Here is a 21,034-nt window from a genome sequence, read left to right as displayed (position 1 = left end):
TGTTCTGAGTTCAAATTCTGCCAAGGTTGACTTTGCCCTTCATTGTTTCAGGGTTGATGAGCATTGGGGTTGATGTAATCAACTTAGTCCCACTTCCAAAATTTCTGCCCTTGTGGCAAAATTTGAAACCAATATTTTCAATGGTGTATCAAAACAGTCTCCCTATTTTTGGGGTTTTTTAAAAAATTATTTTATCATCATCATCGTCATCAAGCTACAGTTCTACATTTTTCATTTCCTAATTTTGCATTTCCACCCCTATCGTTAATTGTTTAACATGTGGTGCTTTCTGCAAATCAACACAACAGACATGCTTTAACATGTACCACTTCTTTTCCAAATTTCAAATTTTTACTTGCTCCTTTAAATTGACCCTACAAAGAAAAACCAGTTCCTATGCATGTCTAATACTGAATGAGAAAAAGAATTTAGAAACAAAGATGAAGCAAAAATGGTTTAGATAAGCCATTTGTCTGCTGAAATTCATAACTGGGTTAATTTGTGAATATATTTGAGGAGGAAATTTAATTCAATAACGTCTCTGAAGTCTTGAGAAAAAGCTTTGTGAATAAAACTAAATGCTAACTAAGATCATCCCACAAATAGTTTTCATATTTAAAGCGGTTTATTAACAGCATGTGTTTAATATAAAAAAAAAGCACAGAATGTTTTTAGCTATATAAAAATCTCTTATTATAAAAGGCATCTCTTTATAAAAAGACACGGCCAAGAAACTAAAAACAGCACAAGTCTGTACTAGTTGCACACAGCATATGGAATGTGTGTGGAATGTTAGCAGGGCACGGCTCTAACAATACTAATTACTAACAGAACTGTATAATAAAGATATTAAACACAGCAGTTAGTCAAAAGCAGAAGAGTACAAGGAAATAACTGTACCAGTGAGTAGAACTGAAGAACCAATGCGTTATATATAGAACAAATAACCCTCTTATAACCAGTAAAATAACCCAGCCATTGCATAATAAACAGTTTAATTAAAATATTAAAATAGACAACTATGAAACATAATATAACAACCTAAACATTGCATAATCAACTGACTGATAGAAACAGGGTTATCAGCAAGTTACCACTCTTAAGAAGAGGTTGGTGGGTCAGTTGGCTGCCCACATGTGAGGTGTAGGTGTGTGAGCCAAGGTAGGTCTGCATGAAGCAGAGCTGACCTGACTTTTGCACAACAATAATAACAAGGCTTTCCATATGATAAAGCACCATGTGTTGGAGTACACAATGTGGTCCCCAAATAAAGGAAGGCTATATCAGGGACAATGAATCTGTGGACTTTGTTTTTCCCTTTTTAAGTGTTAGTCTTCTCAAATGTAATCCATGTCACTACATACATATTGAGAAATACTGAGACGGATGGGTTAGGGAAATATTGGTAGAACTTATGAATTAAAACACAATCAACCAGATATTGTTGTGAGTGGACCACAAGATAAAACTATGCTCTGTTGTGGAAATCAGCTTTCCTCTGGGTGCCAATGGGGTCAGCAACAAAAAAAAAGGGGAAGAAAACATTTATGGACCGTGGATAAAGTGTTTGCAAGTCCAGTGCCCAAGAGACACTTTCAGTTTCATATCTATTATTATTGGAGCAACAGGACACATGTGAACCCATGTTGAGCAAGGTACGGCTAAACTTGGGGTCTTGGGGAGAGAATGCAACTCCTTAATTCATATGCTATAAATGACCAGAATCCACAATATCTGGGACAATAAAAGTCTGCAAGACATTCTTCAGGTCAAAAAATGATGAATAAAACAAGCTGCTTTCTTTCACAATCCTGATACAAAGCAGGTGTGGTGGTCACAATAAACTCTAAATTAAAAAGAGAAAAGAAAACACACACACATCAGTAAAAATCTCCTCATCAGATTAAATCCAATAATAGTGTTTACTGGTTGGCTTTAAGCACCAGATCCACTCCAATCTGCTTAATCTCTTTTTGGTCCACAACTTTTGATCAACTGGTCTTACTAGAGTTGTCTTGCAGGTTTGTTGTGTTTAGAGGGGGGGGGTTATCTACCAATTGCCAAGCAACTGGTAGATAAAATAAAAACCCTTCTAAAAATCTCAGTTGAACAATTTCACTCAACTTATTACATACATAAGGACTATCATATTTCTGTTTATTACGTAAAATATTCATTCTCTTTAGGTATTTTCCCATCAGACATTTTATTAACAGGAAAAATAGTTAACAACCAAAGTAACTAATATAATTTTCCCAGTTTTTTTTATTTTTCCTTTTTTTTTTTGTCTCCCCTCACAAAGTATCATAGAACCTGTTATACAACCACTGTCATAGTTGCAAGCTGTTGCTATAAAGAATTAGAGCATGAAACATTAGCAACTGATGTAGACTATAAACAGGGTCACTTCTGAAACCTGTTAAGTGACAGTTTTTGTCTTTGTTGAAGTTTGTTTTAGCCATAATTATGTTAACGATAATCTGTGACAAATGAATACTGTCTCATCGTTTGAAATGTAGAAAGAACACAAGACATTTGAGGTTGATGTTGATATTTCCTTAACAGAACACTTAGACTAATCAGAGGCAAACTGAATAGCACACCTGACACACAAAATTGGATTTTTTTCTACTCGCCCACCTGTTGATGAGCAATGTCTCATGCAACCTGCTTCTCAAAAAGTTGTTCCTGCCTGATGTAGACAATATATGAATATATCTGTTCCTCTAAACCAGTGGTTCCCAAACATCTTCGGGCGGCCACCCCCTTGACACCCAGGACACACTCCTAGCGCCCCCACCCCAACCAACCCTCACAAGCATAAACCGCTTTCTGAAGCAAACTGTATTTCACAAATAAAACTTAACCTAATCAACCCCTTATTTTATTGTTTTTACATGAACTGCCACCCCATTATCACCCCACTTTTCTTCAATGCCTCCTTGGAACTATCCACTGCCCCCTCCCGCCAGGAGGGCAATACTGCCCACTTTGGGAACCGCTGCTGGGAACCATTTCCAGGATCACAGATACACAAACAAAATAACAATCAAGCAGTCAAAGTGTTGTGTTTGTATAAATATAGAAAAAGTCATGTTGAAATCGTATGATCTGTGAGTGAGAGAGGAGCGGGATTTGGGGAGTGAGAGAGGAGCGGGATTTGAGGAGTGAGAGAGGAGCGGGATTTGGGGCGTGACGAGCAAGAGCGCCAACCAAGTAAAATTCAGGAGTAACTCAGACAATTTGTTACATTTACTTGATAGCTTCTATGTGGGTGACCTAGCATCGAGATTACAGTGAGAGCTTCATAATAGTATAGAGTAAAAGTTCAAGGAACCGTTACCTGACTTGACAACAAAAAATACTTCTGTGCACAAAAGCAGACTATAAATCAACAAAAGATATCAGTCTGTGGAAATATAATAGATTAGGACTTGTGGGGGAAGCATGAATATACATGGTAGTGAGACATGTGCACTGGATGGAAGTGGAGAGGAATAAGTAGAAAAAGGAAAGGAAAGATAAGGGAAATAACTCAAGTGGGCCAAAGCTGGATTTAGACAATCCAGGCAAATGATATAACAAACGACAACGTGTGTGAAAGGTTCGAAATGAATTGGAATTTCAATTCTTTTAGAATTCTTTGTTGTCTACATTATTCACCGACACACATACATTTATAAATGTACTCACATACACGCACACATACACACCTTTAAATTATAAATACACTTTTATAAGAGAGTATGTGTATGTGTGTGTATACACACACAGATGTGGCTTTGGGGTTAAGTTTGCTTCTCAACAACACGGTCATGGGACCAGTCCCACTGTGTATCACCTTGGGTAAGTCTCCTACTATATCCCCAAAGACATGTAAGTGGATTTGGTAAATGGAAACTGAAAGAAGCCTATCATGTATGTATATATGTGATATCAAAAAGTTCCCAGACTAGTTATATTTAATAAAAAAAATAACTTATTTCCTTAAGTTTTAACATGGGTCTCCTTCGAAACAGTCACCTTGCACAGCAATATACAGGTCCCAGTGTTCCTGCCACTTTTGGTATCCAGCCAGGAAATCATTTTCCATGAGTCAAGGACCTTCTGTGATTTGCTCTCAACAACAGAGTTAAAACAGCGACCTTTGAGATGCATTTTCCTCTTGGGGAAGATATGGAAGTCTGCAGGTGCTAAATCTGGCAAAAACAGCAGGTGTGGAAGTGATACCATATTTTTTCGTAAGTGAAGAGAGCAATGACAGGGTGCTTTGTCATCATGAAGAACCCTATTCTTTGCACTCCACACATCCAGTTGCTTTCATTCAATGTCTTCCCTCAAATGCTTCAAAATATTATTGATTGTCCTCCAATGGCCCTCATGCACAAACTGATGGATTTTCTCCACATTTCCAGAGGTGACACTTATGATAGATCTTCCAGATCGCTCATCATCTTCCAGGGATGTTCAGCTTCTGAAGCACCCGTGCCACTTGAAACATTGTATACGATCCGCTGCTTCATCGTCATAAGCTTACCAAAGCATGCTCAATGTCTCCATAGCAGACTTCTCAAGTTTAACGCAAAATTCCATGTTGGCTCTTTGTTCCAACTTCATGTCCATGATGAAAATCAACTACAGCATACATGTAATCACAAAAATCACAAATTTCACAACTTACAAAGCAAACACAGCAACGTCACTAGGGACACAGTCTCATAAAGGTCACTACCAGCCCTCACTGCGCACGCAAGTGTGTGCTGCCATTTGTTGGCTTGCTACAGAACTGTTCCGAGAACTTTTTCATACCACCTCGTAGGTTTGTGCCTCCTTGTCTTGGTACAATAGTTGTAAATGAGCACCATTGTTATACAAGCAGTGCTGTTTGGTTCCAGTCTTCCATGAAAGCCTGTCCAGCCATGGGATGATATTACCTTGCTTGAAACAGGTGAAGGTTAGCAACAGGAAAGGCATCCAGTTGCAGAAAATCTGCCTCAATAAACTCCATCTAACCCATGCAAGTATGAAAAAGTGGATATAAAAACAATGACGATGTACTCGCTACACAGTCATTGGTTCCAATTTAATAACTGTGAGCCAAGTGTTTAGCAAAAGGTGTTCTAAATATGGGGAAAAAACAGCATTTATCAAAAGACTTTATAGGTTTCCTATAATCAGTATGTGATTACATGATTTGTAAATGCTTATTTTTAACCAAATATAGCAATGTATGGATCAGTTTACTGAATTAAAGCAAAGTCGGATTTCTATTCTTTGTGTATTCAGCTATGTGTTGTCCCAGAAAATAAATTAAGTAGAATTATTCATATCTTCCAAAGTTAGCTGACTGATATCAGTTGAATTTGTAAAAGACTGCAACAGTAATTTGGAACAATAATTTTATTTTATTATTAAAAATGTGTTAATTACTCCCCTAACTCATTTCAAGCAAAGAAAGAAAGCCATATTGGAAGAGAATTATTTGTTACTACTCTGTATACAATATAGATTTTATACATACATACATAATGTATGATGATACATTACACACACACACACACACACACATATATACATATATATATATATATATATATAGGTGGATGGGTAAAATGAAATTTAACAGTTTGCAGCAGCTGTTTATTGACTAATAACTGAAAACTAGTGAGGTCAAAACATTATGGAGATTAATGCAATGTGCTAGGTATATATTAGATATTACATACACTAAACAAAGAGAATTTTAACTTGAAAAAAAAAAAATGAAAACGAGTTGAAGGCAGGGGTTCAAACATTTTGTTTAGTTGCAGCAAAATGTTCAATCATTACTTCCTGTTCATAAATTACTCTCTTCTCACCTGCGTATACTGGCCTTCGAAATTTAAAGCAGTTGGGAATATTCCAAATATTGTCTGCGTTAAAAAAAAAAAAAATCAGAGCTGCCAAAAGCACTTGGAAATATCTCTCATTGTTTTCCTCCATCTTATCTTTCAAGGATGTGGTTCATAAGAAAGACAACTATGTAGTATCGACTATATAATGTATGTAGAAATGTTACTACAAAACAAAAAACGATACAGTTGTATATATATTTGAGAGATGAGGAATTATGTACATTATTTACATTTGACGGATATTTGTCCTTGTTTGTTGTTAACACGTTTTGGCTGAAATACCCTCCAGCCTTCATCAGGTGTCTTGGGGAAATTTCAAAACCTGGGTTCTCATTCCTAAGGTATTTTTCGATATTATTATTATTATTATTATCTTGGGGTTAGTAGCCCATGCTTTTAACCACTATGCCATATGCCTGTGGGCAATTATGGAGTGAATTTTAGGGCTTATAAATCTAATATTTTCCTATCCTTCCTTAATAGCCGTTTCTATATACCAGCTCATCAATGAAAATTAGACTCATTGAAAAAAATCTGGAATAAATTAGTTTCAAATTTTGGCACAAGGCCAGCAATTTCAAGGGAGGGGGCTCTACTGGTATTTAGTTTATCGACTCTGAAAGAATGAAAAGCAAAGTCAACCTCAGCAGAATTTGAACACAAGACGTAAAGACAGACAAAATGCCACAAAGCATTTTGTCCAGTATGCTTAGAATTCTGCCAGCTCGTTGCCCTAAAAATAGTCGACCTTGGCAGAGTTTCATGTTTTCCTCCTTCTAATCTTATCTTTCAGGGATGTGTGGTTCATAAGAAGGACAATTATGTAGTATCGACTATACAATGTGGCCGAAGCATGGAACAAACTACCTGTATCATTTGTTAGTTGTCAAGACACTGCATCCTTTAAAACCTCTGTGCTTCCCGAAATTCGCCAACACTACACCTGATATCTACCCCACTCCATACACATGTATATCATGAATCATACACTGTTCACTTTCCTGACTTTTCTGCATAATTCTATGTACTATACATGCACCTTTGATAAGCTGTAGTGCACCTGAGCACTTTACACAATAATTTCATTATATTTACCTCCGCCTTAGCAAAGGCCAAGGTATTGTTTTCAGTTGTGTTTGTTTGTTTGTTTGTCCGTGGACAAAATATCTCAAGAACCACTGGATGGATTCGGATGTAACTTTCAGAGATGTTTGGCCTTGTCACTGGCACAAACTGATTAGATTTTGGGATCAATCTGATACTGGACAAGGATTCTGGATTATATTTCCGTTTTTCTTTTTTTACTTAATCTTGAGAGTGGTAGGTTCGTTTTTAGTATTCTTGTTTGTGAGAGCAGTCAAGTTTATTTCAGATTTTCTCATTTTAAAAATCATCTCTGGCTAATCGTTGAGAAGACGTTAGTGTTGCTTTGGTGGAGGCTTGCACTCCCTGAGTGCTCTTGTTATTATTATTAAAATGGCACTAAACATTTTGCCCAGCATGCTAACAATTCCACCAGTTCACCACCTTGAACTATTGATTACCCTTGAATTCAATTATTTTATTTTTATGAAGACAAAGAATTTATGAACTGCATTCAAATTCACAGAGTTTATATTTCTTAAAATTCTACTTCTATCTCCAAACAAAACTGAAAAAGTTTGGTTTAGCAAGAAAATTATCTTGAATGACTGATTTTCTGATACGGTTTTTATTTAGATATATTTCTCTTTTAAAGGTTAAAGTGAAAAAAATTCTACCAGAAACTGAAATTGAAGCTGCAAGAGGAAATATTACATTTGCATCATCATCATTTAATGTCCACTTTCCATGCTAACACAAGTTGGACAGTTTGACAGGAGCTGGCATGGTAGGGATCCACACAAGGTTCCGTTGACCATTTTGGTTTCTATGGCTGGATGCCCTTCCTAACGCCAACCATTTTACAGAGTGTACTAGGTGCTTTCCACGTGGCACCGGCACCAGTGCTTTCCACATGGCACAAACACCAGTGCTTTCTACGTGGCACCGGCACCAGTGCTTTCCATGTGGCACCAGCACCAGTACTTTTTATGTGACACCAGCACCAATGCTTTGAAAAAAGTAGTCCAAAATTAAAAACTGTGTCAATCAATTAATATTTCCTCATTATTTCTCTATGCTAATTTATAATTAACACAAGATGGGTGTTGTTGTTGCAATAATCACATGCAGCAAAACATTAGCAGTAACAATAATGATAGTAGTGGCAAATTTAATTTCTGTCTTGTTTTAATGTAGGTTAGTTAAGTCACACTAGACACAAATTGCTGTTTAATTAAAATGAAACTGGCATAGTACAAGCCAAGCATACCAACTCGTTATTTCAAGCATCATAATGAATTTTGTTGCACTATTATAGCTGCCATCATTATCACTTCTGCATAGGGACAGACACAGCTTGCAAATATTTTTAAATAATCCCATCTCTTGAAAGCTTCCTGTGAGATTTTCTCATCATATCTCTCCTATAATATCTGTTTATTAATAAAAAGACATCTCACTGATTTCTCTTTCTTAATTCTTCACCATACAGTCATGCTCGATCCCATTAATCCCACCCTGTTATATAGAGCCATATATAATTTTTATAATGTTTCATGCTTACTTCCATAGGAGCCAAACTTCCAGAATTCAACCATATTAAAATATTTGAACTTTCAATAAACCAACAGTTTTAAACATATTTTATAGATTTGATACAGGATAACATCATATTTTATGTTAATAGGGAAACGCAGTGAGAGATTTTCCCCTTTTAATTACTGCCAAAAACAAATGTGAATGCTGTGTTAGAATAAGTGAACACAATGCACTTCAGCTAAGATTAGTTACCCTTTCACAACTAAGCCTTTGTTTTCCTTTTTCCCCTTTCTACTTCACTGCTCTTTAAAGCCTTGATACCTCTCAGTAAATCATTTATTAGTGATTTCACTGTTAAAGTTGTTCAGTTATTGAAGTGGAAAATAAATAGTTCATATGTATATATGTAGGGTACAGTTTTTCTTTTAAATATGAACATAATACAGCTTAATCATTTTTATTAGTGTTGGAATCCGTAGAGTGTTGTGGCTATTAATATCACTTCTATAATTAATAATCTAGTTTTCAAGAGAAACTTGTGTGTGTGAATGCATGTGTGTGTGTGTGTGTGTGCATGCACAAGCGGGTGTGTTAAGAAATGTTTGTAAACTGACCCAACAGGAAACCTACTTAGAAGTCTTCATGTCTGCTTCTCTCAGCTCTGTCTTTATTATAGGTTTAAATTTCCAGTCAAAAAAACGTATATGCTATAGACGGCCATATTCATAATTATATAAAAGAAATACTTTCCACTAATTAAAAAAAAACTGTCTGGTACTTAAACAATGCAACTCTGTGAGCATGTGACAAACAATAATTAGTACTTTTTATTACAATACACTTTTGTTTATAACTAAAGAATAACTTCATGTACTCTTTTTTTTAAATGTATTTACAAAAGAAAATACCACTGAACTGATTTGAAAAGGTTAACATACAATGGTAATTTTAACGTGTCAACATGACTGCACAAATAAGTCATCAAAATGAAAGGAGTAAAATCAACTGCATTGGTTATTGTTGTGCAGTGTTAGGTGAAACGCATGGCATGCAGGCAGTTGGTGCTAAACAAGGAAATGTAACCCACAGATCCATCTCCACACCTGAAGACTGACCTGTGCACTTCAAGGATGCACTGCATAGGATGCAGTGTAACCGTATGAACATGCAGCACTATCACCACTGTTTCTACATATCTGCAGACAGAGGTGGTAGCCACATCTGGAGCAGGCAAGTTGGAGTCAGTGAGAGTGTGACTGATGGCGCTCCTTTCTTCTTGCTGTTATTAATGAAACCATCCCAACATAGCATGTGATCATCATCATAATCATTTGACGTCTACATTCCACGCTGGCATGGGTTGGATGGTGTGACAGGATCCGATGGGCCCAGGGACTGCATTGTGCTCCAATGTCTCCTTTGGAATGGTTTCTGCAGCTGGGTGCTCTTCCTAATGCCAATCACATCACAGAGAGTACTGGGTGCTTCTTTTCATATCACCTACACCACTGAGGTTGCCAGATGGCTCACAAGACTACAAACCCCAGGGAAAGTGGAGGGGAGGGAGTCAGCTCCATGCTAGAGGACAAGGGGTTAAACTATGAGAGAAGAGAGGGTTTCAGAACAGGTTCTTGAAGAGGGTCTGCATAGCTACACATTTAGTAGGAGAAGGGGCAAAAGAGAAATGACAATTAGAAGAGATATCTAAATATTCACATATTGACACCCCAGTGATACAAGTTATGCTGCACATATTTCTATAGGGGATCCTGAACAGGAAAGAAGGTGTTAGTAAAATATTATTGTAGAAATGCTCTGGGGTGTTGTATTTGTGTCTGCGGCTTTTGGTGGTGACTTTTCATGCAATGACAAAGACTGCAGGTGTTTAAGCTTACTGCAGAAACAAACTGAGCCCTTCCCATGCCCAAGTGGTTTTCATTTGTAGCATTTTGTTTGAGTGTTCTGTAGGTATTAAATAATAATAATAATAATAATAATAATAATTGTGTACAGTGCTCAGGTACACTACAACTCCTCTAAAGTGTATATATAATCAGGTGTAGTTTTGGCGGATTTCGGAAAGCATGAGGGCCTTAAAAGATGCAGTGTCATGGCAGTCAACAACTGACGCAGGCAGTTTATTCCATGCTTCAGCAACTCTGAGCGTGAAAAAATGTTTCCGAAAGTCATGAGAGCTGTATTGTTTTCTGACTTTGTAGGCATGTCCACGTGTGTTAGACACATGGAGATCAAAAAGGTGTTCAGTGTTGTTGTTGGTGAGGTGGTTGATAACTTTGTGGGTGTTTACCAAGTCCGTCGCCAGACGCCGGAGCTTCAGTGAATCCATGCCCAGGGAAACAAGGCGCTCAGAATATGGTAGGTGTCTGATGGAGGGTATGCGTTTGGTTGCACGTCTCTGGACAGATTCCAGGAGGTCAATGTTCTGTGCAAGATAGGGGTTCCAAACTGATGATGCAAATTCCAAGTGTGGTCGTACCATAGCTGTATACAGTTTTAAATAGATGGCTGGAGAGCGGCTAACAAAAGACCTGCTGAGTGATGCCAAGACACCCTCGGCCTTCCTGACAATCTTAGAGATATGCTTTGTCCAACGCAAATCACTGCTGACAGTGATGCCTAGGTCACGCTCGCAAGAGGATTCTTGATATCAGTGTTGTGGAGGGAGTATGTGAACGCAGGGTTTTTTCTTCCAAAATGCATGGTGGTACACTTGTCCACAGCCAGTTTCAGTTGCCAGTCTGTGATCCATTGCTGCATTGTGTCTAGGTCTGATTGCAGGAAAGAGTTGTAGACATCAGGATCTGTCCTCTTGATTCAAGGTACAGCTTGATGTCGTCTGCATATTTCAATACTGTGGCATTCTTTAAATTGGCATCTATGTCGTTAATGTATGCCACAAACAAGAGGGGACCAAGGACAGATCCCTGTGGTACACCCGATGACATCTCATATGGTGTATTGTCTGTGTACATCCTGTTATGATGCATAGAGGCCAAATGTCACTGCTCTTAATATGGTGATGCATTGTTTGCCTGATTTTCAGTAGTGCACACCCTTTATATCATTATTATTATTATTATTATTGTAGCAATATTGCTATCTTCACTGTTTGAGAAAAACATTAGGAATGATCTCGTTTGAGATTACAAACATCTTTGGCTAGTTTAACCATGTTGTGTCCACTGATATGATTGGTTAGCATCTAAGCGCAGTCTGTCTCTCTACTTATTTCACGCCAGTGTGTAAACTGACCAATCATGGATTTCGGATAGGATCTTTCAATTGAGCCATCTTCAGTCCATAAATAGGCTGATTATTTCATGATTCACCGTCTTTCAACTCAAGACCTTCTAAGGTCTGGTCGGAGACCACACAGAGCTTACTCAACCATGTTCCAGTTCAAAATACAGACGACAGCCAAGCCAACCATACTATGAAGACACTATTGTATACCAGCGGCAGATAGAACGTCATCACCAGCATCATCTCCATCTCCGAAGATTCAACTTGTACACAAGATAAATACAGATTCAACTCACGCTGTTTGTGTGAAACTATCACCACGGAAAAACAGTTGCAGTATATATCTGAAAGACCATCTATATCAAGAGAAATATGCACAACAAGTGACTCAACTAGTCTCTGCTTCGAGACTCAAATCTTATTATCGTGTACTACATGAACTGGTAAAATAACTCTATCTTAACTCAATATGTTGAGACTTCTCTTATGCTCTGTAATTCTCTTGTATTCGCATGCACCTTTATCTGTACCTCCTGTCGCACACAAGAACACACAGACACAAATATTATATGCAGGCATTCATAACACAACACTACGCTAGTAATCACAACTCACTTTGTACACTGTGAATAAAATCTATCTTCTCTTTATAAAAGTAGAACGGTTTGGGCATCCTTTATTCATTTCTTTTGGCACTGTATAATATAAACATGTATTATGGCTTATATCATTATGTAATGTTAGGATGCGGCCGTGCGACATACAAGAGGAGAAATTTGTCACCAAACTCCTTACGTACGGTCGTATTCCAACATTATTATTATTATTATTATTATTGTTGCTGTTGTTGATATTGCTTCCTAAGTTTTGTGTTATTAAAAAATTTTGTGGGGCTGCAATCTGCTACTTTTCTGTTTTATTTAAAAATTTATATTAATGGCATTTTTTGACAAGCAGTGTAGCTTATAAACAAATTATGACAATAGGGTATGAATTGAGAGTGATATGTGGGTACTATTTCTAGCATGTTATACAATCATACAGAAAACGCTGGTACAATAAAGTGAAACACATCAGCAGCAATGAGGTGGAAATCTGGGTGAGCTTTGAGTACAGGGTGCCACCTTCACATTGTCAACATGAAAGTTGCAACTTGTACCTGAGAATCACTGAAGTTTGAACAAGCTAAGTATTTTCTAACAATGGATATATTCCAAAACTGCATCCATTTAAACAATGATCAAACGGTTAATTAAGTAAAATAAAAAGTTTAAAATCTCTTGATCAACTAAGCCATGATATTGAAATATGAGCACACAAGACTAACTTCTCAGATCCTGCTTCTTCAGCTAAACATAGTAAAATAGTGCTGCAATAAACTCAATTTCAGAAAAGGCTAGCAAAGCAGTTCTTTCTCCAGCAGCAAAATATCAAAATTAGAACTTCAACCAGCACCATTTGCCGTTTTTTATGCAAGCATTCAAAGCGTCAAGCATTTCAAAGAACTTCATAATAGGAATTCATACGACATCAGTTGCAGTTAATTTGAAATTGCCTGGCAAGCTAAAACTTCTGCAAGCTTGCCACATATGGACTTAGGAATATTGAAACCCTTCAAAAGGTTAATAAGAAAAAGAAACCCTCTTTCGTGTTCTTGTCTTCTGCAAGTGATTTTGGTGGCGGATTTTCAGGAAATGTCTGATGAGGGTTTAGTTTTGCAGTATGGATATATTCTTTTCTCCTCTAGGCACAAGGCCCGAAATTTTTGGGGAGTGGGCCAGTCGATTAGATCATCCCCAGTATGCAACTGGTACTTAATTTATTGGCCCCGAAAGGATGAAAGGCAAAGGTGACCTCGGAGGAATTTGAACTCAAAATATAACGGCAGACGAAATACCACTAAGCATTTCGCCTGGCATGCTAATGATCTTGCCAGCTCACCACCCTGCAGTGTGGATATATTAGCTGAGGTTATTATCACTTAGTTGAAAGGCAGTGAAGCTGGCAGAATCGGTGGCACATTGGACAAAATGCTCAGTGGCATTTCACCCAGTCTTCTTCATGTTCATCATCATCATTTAATGTCCGTTTTTCCATGCTGGCATGGGTTGCACAGTTTGACTGAGGTCTGGAGAGTCAGTAGCCACACCAGGTTCCAATCTGATCTGGCAATGTTTCTACAGTTGGATTCCCTGCCACTCTAAGAGTGTAGTGGATGCTTTTTACATGCCACTGGCACGGGATCCAGTCAGGGGTTTCTATTCCGAGGTCAACTTTGCCTTTCATCCTTTCAGGATGGAATAAATTAAGTACCAGTAAAGCACTAGGGGTTGATGGGATTGATTTTCCCCTCCTTCCCCACCAAATATCAGGTCTTATGCCTATAATAGAAAGAGCTATTATCACTTGGCTATGCAGTATCCATTGTTGTGCTTGTTATTGACGACGCTGCAAATTCCTCTTTATATATTGATAATTATGTGTGGCTTATGCAGAGTAAAAATGTTAACCACTTTTGTTTTTCTAGTGTTTATCTATTTTTGTTATTTTCTTGTTTTGGTGTATGATGCTGAGTTTATTTCAGTTGTGGGTGGTTTCCATGTTTTGTGTTTGAGGCTGTCTCTGGTATTTATGACCTAAGAGAGCTATTTCCATTGTGTAACTGGATTTATAGTTTTTGTTGCCAGGTAGGTCAAGCATTCTATGTTTTTGTTTGTTTTGGATGCATCTATAATTATTTTATTGTATATATGTACTGCCACAGCATCTAAAACGGTAATTATTGCCATTGTTAAATTCTGAGAACAATGATTCTGTTTCTTGATGAAATTCATTTCAAAAGTTTGTTAAGTGTTTTTCCTTTCTTCATTGACGTCTGACTGTGTTGTCATGGTAATTAGTATACAATCTGCGGGGACACACATTCACATCAACATCAACTCAAGTTGACATCTTTCAACTCATTGAGAATTGTCTGACGTTTAAATACTACAAACATTTCTAAAGATCGGCTCTCATTTAAATAACTATGGTGTATATGTATATATATATCTCTTTACTCTTTTACATGTTTCAGTCATTTGACTGCGGCCATGCTGGAGCACCACCTTTAATCGAGCAACTCGACCCCAGGACTTATTCTTTGTAAGCCCAGTACTTATTCTATCGGTCTCTTTTGCCGAACTGCTAAGTGACGGGGACATAAACACACCAGCATCGGTTGTCAAGCAATGCTAGGGGGACAAACACAAACATACACGCACACACATATATACATATATATACATATATATACGATGGGCTTCTTTCAGTTTCCGTCTACCAAATCCACTCACAAGGGTTTGGTCGGCCTAAGGCTATAGCAGGAAACACTTGCCCAAGGTGCCACGGACTGAACCCGGCACCATGTGGTTGGTAAACAAGCTACTTACCACACAGCCACTCCTCTGCCTATATATATATATATGAGATGATTAAATGCAGTGATATGACATCTAATTTTATTACTTAACAGATGGCAATAATATCAGTCAAGGTATCACTTAGTAAATCTCCCTAAAATCTCACAGGAAACTTTTCAGAGAAATTGGCCAGGTCGGTGATAAGACAAACTGATAAAATAGTCTTAATGAATTAATGCCAATTCAGGTAGTAGTAACTGCTAGAAAGACAGTTTACTTGAGGAAGACTGAGTTTAATTCAATATATGTTTTTTTTTAAGGATAATTATTAGTTTGTATGGTAACATTTTTTTTCTTAAAGCTCCATGATTGATTAATTGATTGATGAATAAAAAGAGAGCTGACAATAACGTGGATTTTTCATACAAACCACAAGACTACAGAACCAAAGCAGAAGAGCCAGGCACAGTCCTCTGGCTCACCCATCCCTATCAAACCATCCAACACATGCCAGCATGAAAAACATTAAATGGTGATGATGAGGATGATGATAACACTCTTTTAGTACCTTCAGCTGGAATTTCTCGAAAATAGTCAGTTTATTGTGTAAATTGCTTAGTGTGTGCACGTGAGAGAGAGAGAGAAACGTCAGCTGTTTATTGAACCTTCCCAAAACTCATTTATCCATTGTTTAAACATTCACACACAGATTCAAAACAGCAGGTGGTCAACCATCTTGATGGCCACTCCAGAACAGATAAAATTCTTTGTCCAAACCCCAGACTCACATTTTAATAAGCATATTTGAATTATTGACATTTTTCAACACACACTACATTTTATCCTTCTCCACCTCCTCCTCCTCCTCATCATCATCATCCTTTAACATCCATTTTCCATGCAGCCAGGTCAAATTTGGCTTGGTTTCTACAGCTGGATGCCCTTCCTAACACCGACCACTTTACAGAGTCTACTGGGTGCTTTTATGCAGCACCAGCACCCACAAGATTAGAAATGCTCAGCTGAAGAAGGATGCAAGGGGTCATGCCTGAATGCAAGGGCAACCATGATTTTATTTAGTTTGACATGTCTTCTAAAGCACAGCAAACTGCCAGGAGTCTTGGCCCCCTGTTGTCCCCTCTGTGAAGCCCAACACCTGAAGATCCTTTCTCACCACTTTGTCCCACATCTTCCTGGGTCTACTGCTCCTTCCACATGTTTTCTCATACACACACAATCATCATCATCACCATCAACATCAACAACAACAACAAATTATTTGAGAGTGTGATGAGGTCTCAAGCAACTTTTCGGGAAATAACAGCCTGCTTATTCCCAACCTGTATGGTTTCTGCAATGGCAGAGATACCCCAACACAAATCCTGCATTATTTTGATGACATCCTGAAGGACCTGAGAGAGGGCTCCAATGCAGACCTTCAACATAGCTGACCACAGCATACTACAAAAGAGACCATCCAACATTGGAGTCTGAAAGAAACTAGGAAAGTGGGTTGAATGTTTTCTGATGCACAGAACCTTGAATGTGCGATGGTCTTTGATCAAGCTCGGTAAGAGTCATCAGTGGAGTCCTACAAGGCACTGCAGTGGGCCCACTCCTCTTCATTATTTACATTAATATCATTGATACATTATTTAGAATGGACAGATATTTGTCCTCATCTTGTTTGTTGTTAACACAACATTTCGGCTGGAGGGTATATCAGCCGAAACTTTGTGTTAACAACAAACAAGATGAGGACAAATATCCATCAAATGAAAATAATGTACATAATTCCACATTTCTTAAATATAGAAATGGAATATCATTGATGTCATCAAACACAGCAACATTAGAACTTTCACAGATGACAAAGCTTCTGAAGGTTGTCATCAGGGTAGGAAACTGGACTAATCCCCAATCGGATCTCCTCGCTGTTATCCAATGGGCAGAAAGAAAAAAAAAAAACAATATTCTTTTACTTGTTTCAGTCATTAGACTGTGGTCATGCTGGGGCACCACAGTGAAGAATTTTTAGTCAAAGGAATTAACTACAGATCTTATTTTCTTTTTTTTTTTTGTAAGAGCCGAGTACATATCCTATCGGTCTCTTTTGCTGAATCGCTAAGTTATAGGGATCTAAACACATCAGCACCGGTTGTCAAGTGGTGGTGGGGAGGACAAACAGACACAAAGAAACACATCATCATCATCGTCGTTTAACGTCCACTTTCCATGCTGGCATGGGTTGGACGGTTTGACTGAGAACTGGCAAGCCAGAAGGCTGCACCAGACTCCAATCTGATCTAGCAAGGTTTCTACATATGAATGCCCTTCTAATGCCAACCACTCTGAGAGTATAGTGGGTGCTTTTTATGTGCCACAGGCACAGGACCAGTCAGGTGGCACTGGCATCAACCATGCTCAAATGGTGACTTTTACATGCCACAGGCACAAGTGCCAGTCAGGTGGTACTGGCATTGGCCACAACAATGACTTCATTTGACTGAAGTACACACAGAGGCTTCTTTCAGTTTCCATCTACGAAATCCACTCACAAGGCTTTGGTCAGCCTGAGGCTACAGTAAGAGACACTCACTCAAGGTGGCATGCAGGACTGAACCCAGAACCATGTAGTTGGGAAGCAAGCTCCTTACCACACAGCCATGCCAATGCCTATATGCAGCTAAACGAGGATAAATTGAATTAATCCACTTCAGTAAAGAGGCTGCACTTAAGCCATCCTACGTTACTCCCTCATGTGAAAACCTTGTGGTATGAAACACCAGAGGGGGGACCTTGGAAAAACTGTCAACAACAACTTAAGCTAGAGTGCTCACTTATGCAGTAAAGTTGACATGGCCTGCAGGGCATGCTCCGGGATTCTCAGGGCTTTCTGGTCTAGAGATGTTCCTACAATTGTCCTTCTCTTTTCTACCTTCACCCATCCTCACTTTAAATACTGTTTTCTGCTGTGGTCTAAATACATGAAACAAAGAATCCTAAAATTGAAGCACCCCAGAGATCTACCTCATTGCCAGTCCACAAACACAACAGCCGTTTCATCTTAAAGCATCACTTCAGATCTATTAAAAGAACAATGCCTGTGCATTTAACAGAGTAGCTACTTGACCTGATTTTATCTTCTTTGTCACATGCTGCTCCCACTGTAGACATTACAAGCTTTTAAGTTTTACAATATGGTTGAGCTTTTCTCCTACATCAAACCTCTTTTAAAACATTAGAGGTCTAATGTACAATGTAACTCCTTTACACACTACTGCATTTACTTCCATTTACTGACTGCCTCTTTGCAGTCATCTTGACTAAGATTAACTCTTGTTACCATATTTCTGTTGAGGTACTCTGTGTTTCTTTCAGTTAATTTTAAATATAACAAAGAATTTAGTAAAATAACTTAGTTATCATTCAGCTAGTGTTAGCAACATAAATTGTGACTAAGATTTGGTGGAGGATTTCAATTCAGAACTTTTGAAGACAATTCAGAACTTTTGTACTACAGAGCCAGAGGCAGTTACAGCCAGGTTGGTATTATGCCTGAAGTGTTAGTAGTTAAATCTAGCAATAATTGAAATCCCCAGCAAATAGAAAAAAACAGCAGAATGCAAGAAAAACAATGGTGTTCTGCATCAGCAAAAAGAAGTTGTCTTATTATTGTGAAATGAGAAATGAAAGGAATGGAGAAGTTTAAGGAGAGAAAAAAGTGTTTGTTTAAAGTTAGTAACAAGAGCATAGTCAGATGAATTAGTGCATGCAGAAACAAGATGAGGGGTCAAAAGGAAGGAGCCGCTAGATCAGTGATTCTCAACTGTGGCTCCCAAGGCCACATGCTGCTCCCAAGCATCCTTCTGGTGGCCCTTGATGGTCTCCCCACTATAAATATAATCAATTTTTCGTTAATTGACTTGTGTCTTTTGGGTTTTTATTTTTTGGTGCAGAGCCCCCTAAAAAAAAGAGTTCAGGTTTTGGATCTGGCCTGAATATTAGAATGGTTGACAACTGCTGAATGAGATACTGGCAAATGAGATCCATGACAACAGAAGGACAGTTTTAAGTGGTGCATGCACAGACAAGGTGGCAGATAGAAGAGAGAGTGCATAGGTGCAAAAGAGGCCTGAAAAAATCTCATGATTTTAGCTTTGAAAATTTTTGAAGTATATTCAAGAGTCCATAACTTGAAAGATTCTCTCTCTCTCTCTCTCTCTCTCTCTCACACACACACACACACACACACACACACACACAATGAACTTTTTATCTAGTAAATTCCACTCACAAGACCATGACAAGCAACACTTGCTGAAGGTGCCACACTATGAGATTAAACTCCGAGCCACACATGTGCAATTCAAATGTCTTAATCATGCAGTCATGACAGCACTCAAATATTTAATCAAACACGCTGATTAATCATTATCACAGTTTAGCATTTAAAGGTTTCCGTGCTGGAATCACAGAACTGATTAAATTTAATCTTTTTTAATGAAATCAAACATTTTATTAAAGCTAACTTTCTTGAAGCATAAAATCTGGTTTTAGAATAATATCTCTAATATTTACAAACTTCTAAATGAGCCAAGAAGAAGCCTCTATACAGTGACTCAACCTGCTAGAAATACCAGTCAAACTTAGTATTGGGTTGGTGCATAATTATTGCGGCTTTTTTTCCAACAAATTTTATTCAGTAAAGATTATTTGCCAACATAACATGGCAGTCCTGGTTTAGGATGAATGTTGCTGTAATTTAGCCCCAGGAGACATCGTCTCCAGCTGGCTATACAACACGATCTGGGTCCTTATGTTTTGAGCCTAGTGGGGGGTGCTAGATTCCCTTGTTCGAAAATATAAGGACACAGATCATGTCATATAGCCAGCTGGAGATGATGTCTCCTGGGGCTAAATTACAGCAACATTTATCCTAAACCAGGACAACAATTGGCAAACAATCTTTACTCCAAAGTACTGATGTTGATTATCTCTAGTTGTGAGATTTATAAATAGTAATTTTCTAAAATTCAACAAATTCAACAATTATTCAACAAAAACAATAATAATATTTAACAAAAACATCTTTAAATGACAGTCTGACTGTCTTCCAAGCAAATGGGAAGCAGTAATTGAAGTAGATGGTGATTATGCTCCAGAATAATCATTTAAAGATGTTTTTGTTACATGTTATTGCTTTTGTTGAATAAAATTTGTTGAAAAAAGCCACAATAATTATGCACCAACCCAATAACTATCTTTAAAAAGAAAGCAGGAAAGACACATTAGAAAATGTAGTCCAAGAAAGGAAGATGGAATGTCCTTGATCACAAACCTACTCATATAGTTTCTAAAGGGATAGTCTTTGCCATTTTGGAGGATTCCAGTGCTAGCTGAAGATCATGATTCTCCCATAATCCCAAGTCTGCAACCTTTATTGAGGTTGGATATCTTGTCAATAGAATGGAAAGGGTCCATGAGGTGTGATGCAAACCTCATAGCCTAAAATCTTACTCAGGTATTGCTAAGTGTAGGGTAAGCTGATATGCACCAGGTACTCTCAGCAGAAACCAAACTGGTTGTTTAACCCTTTTGTTACCAACCCAGCTGAGTCCACCTCTGGCTCTGTAAACAAATGTCTTGTTTTCATTAGTTTTGAATTAAAATCTTCCACCAAACCTTAGTCACAATTTATGTTCCTGACACAGAGCTAAATGATAACTAAGTTATTTTACTAAATTCTTTGTTATATTTAAAATTAATTGAAAGAGACACAGAGCATCTCAACACAAATATGGTAACAAAATGGTTAAAGAATACTGATGCACACATACAAGGCTTGTTTGC

General features: G+C 37.8%; 1 protein-coding gene across 3 annotated transcripts in view; it reads right to left on the bottom strand.

Annotated features, from left to right (window-relative positions):
* The window catches only part of LOC115220707 (extended synaptotagmin-2), an 84,756-nt gene that overhangs the window by 49,862 nt on the left and 13,860 nt on the right, over nucleotides 1–21,034 (bottom strand). The gene's annotated exons all lie outside the window — the stretch shown is intronic.

The sequence above is a fragment of the Octopus sinensis genome, linkage group LG17, assembly GCF_006345805.1.
Source record: "Octopus sinensis linkage group LG17, ASM634580v1, whole genome shotgun sequence".
In the NCBI taxonomy this organism is placed as follows: domain Eukaryota; kingdom Metazoa; phylum Mollusca; class Cephalopoda; order Octopoda; family Octopodidae; genus Octopus; species Octopus sinensis.
The sequence above is the reverse complement of the archived record's forward strand: the minus strand, read 5'-3'. Positions and strand labels throughout refer to the sequence as shown.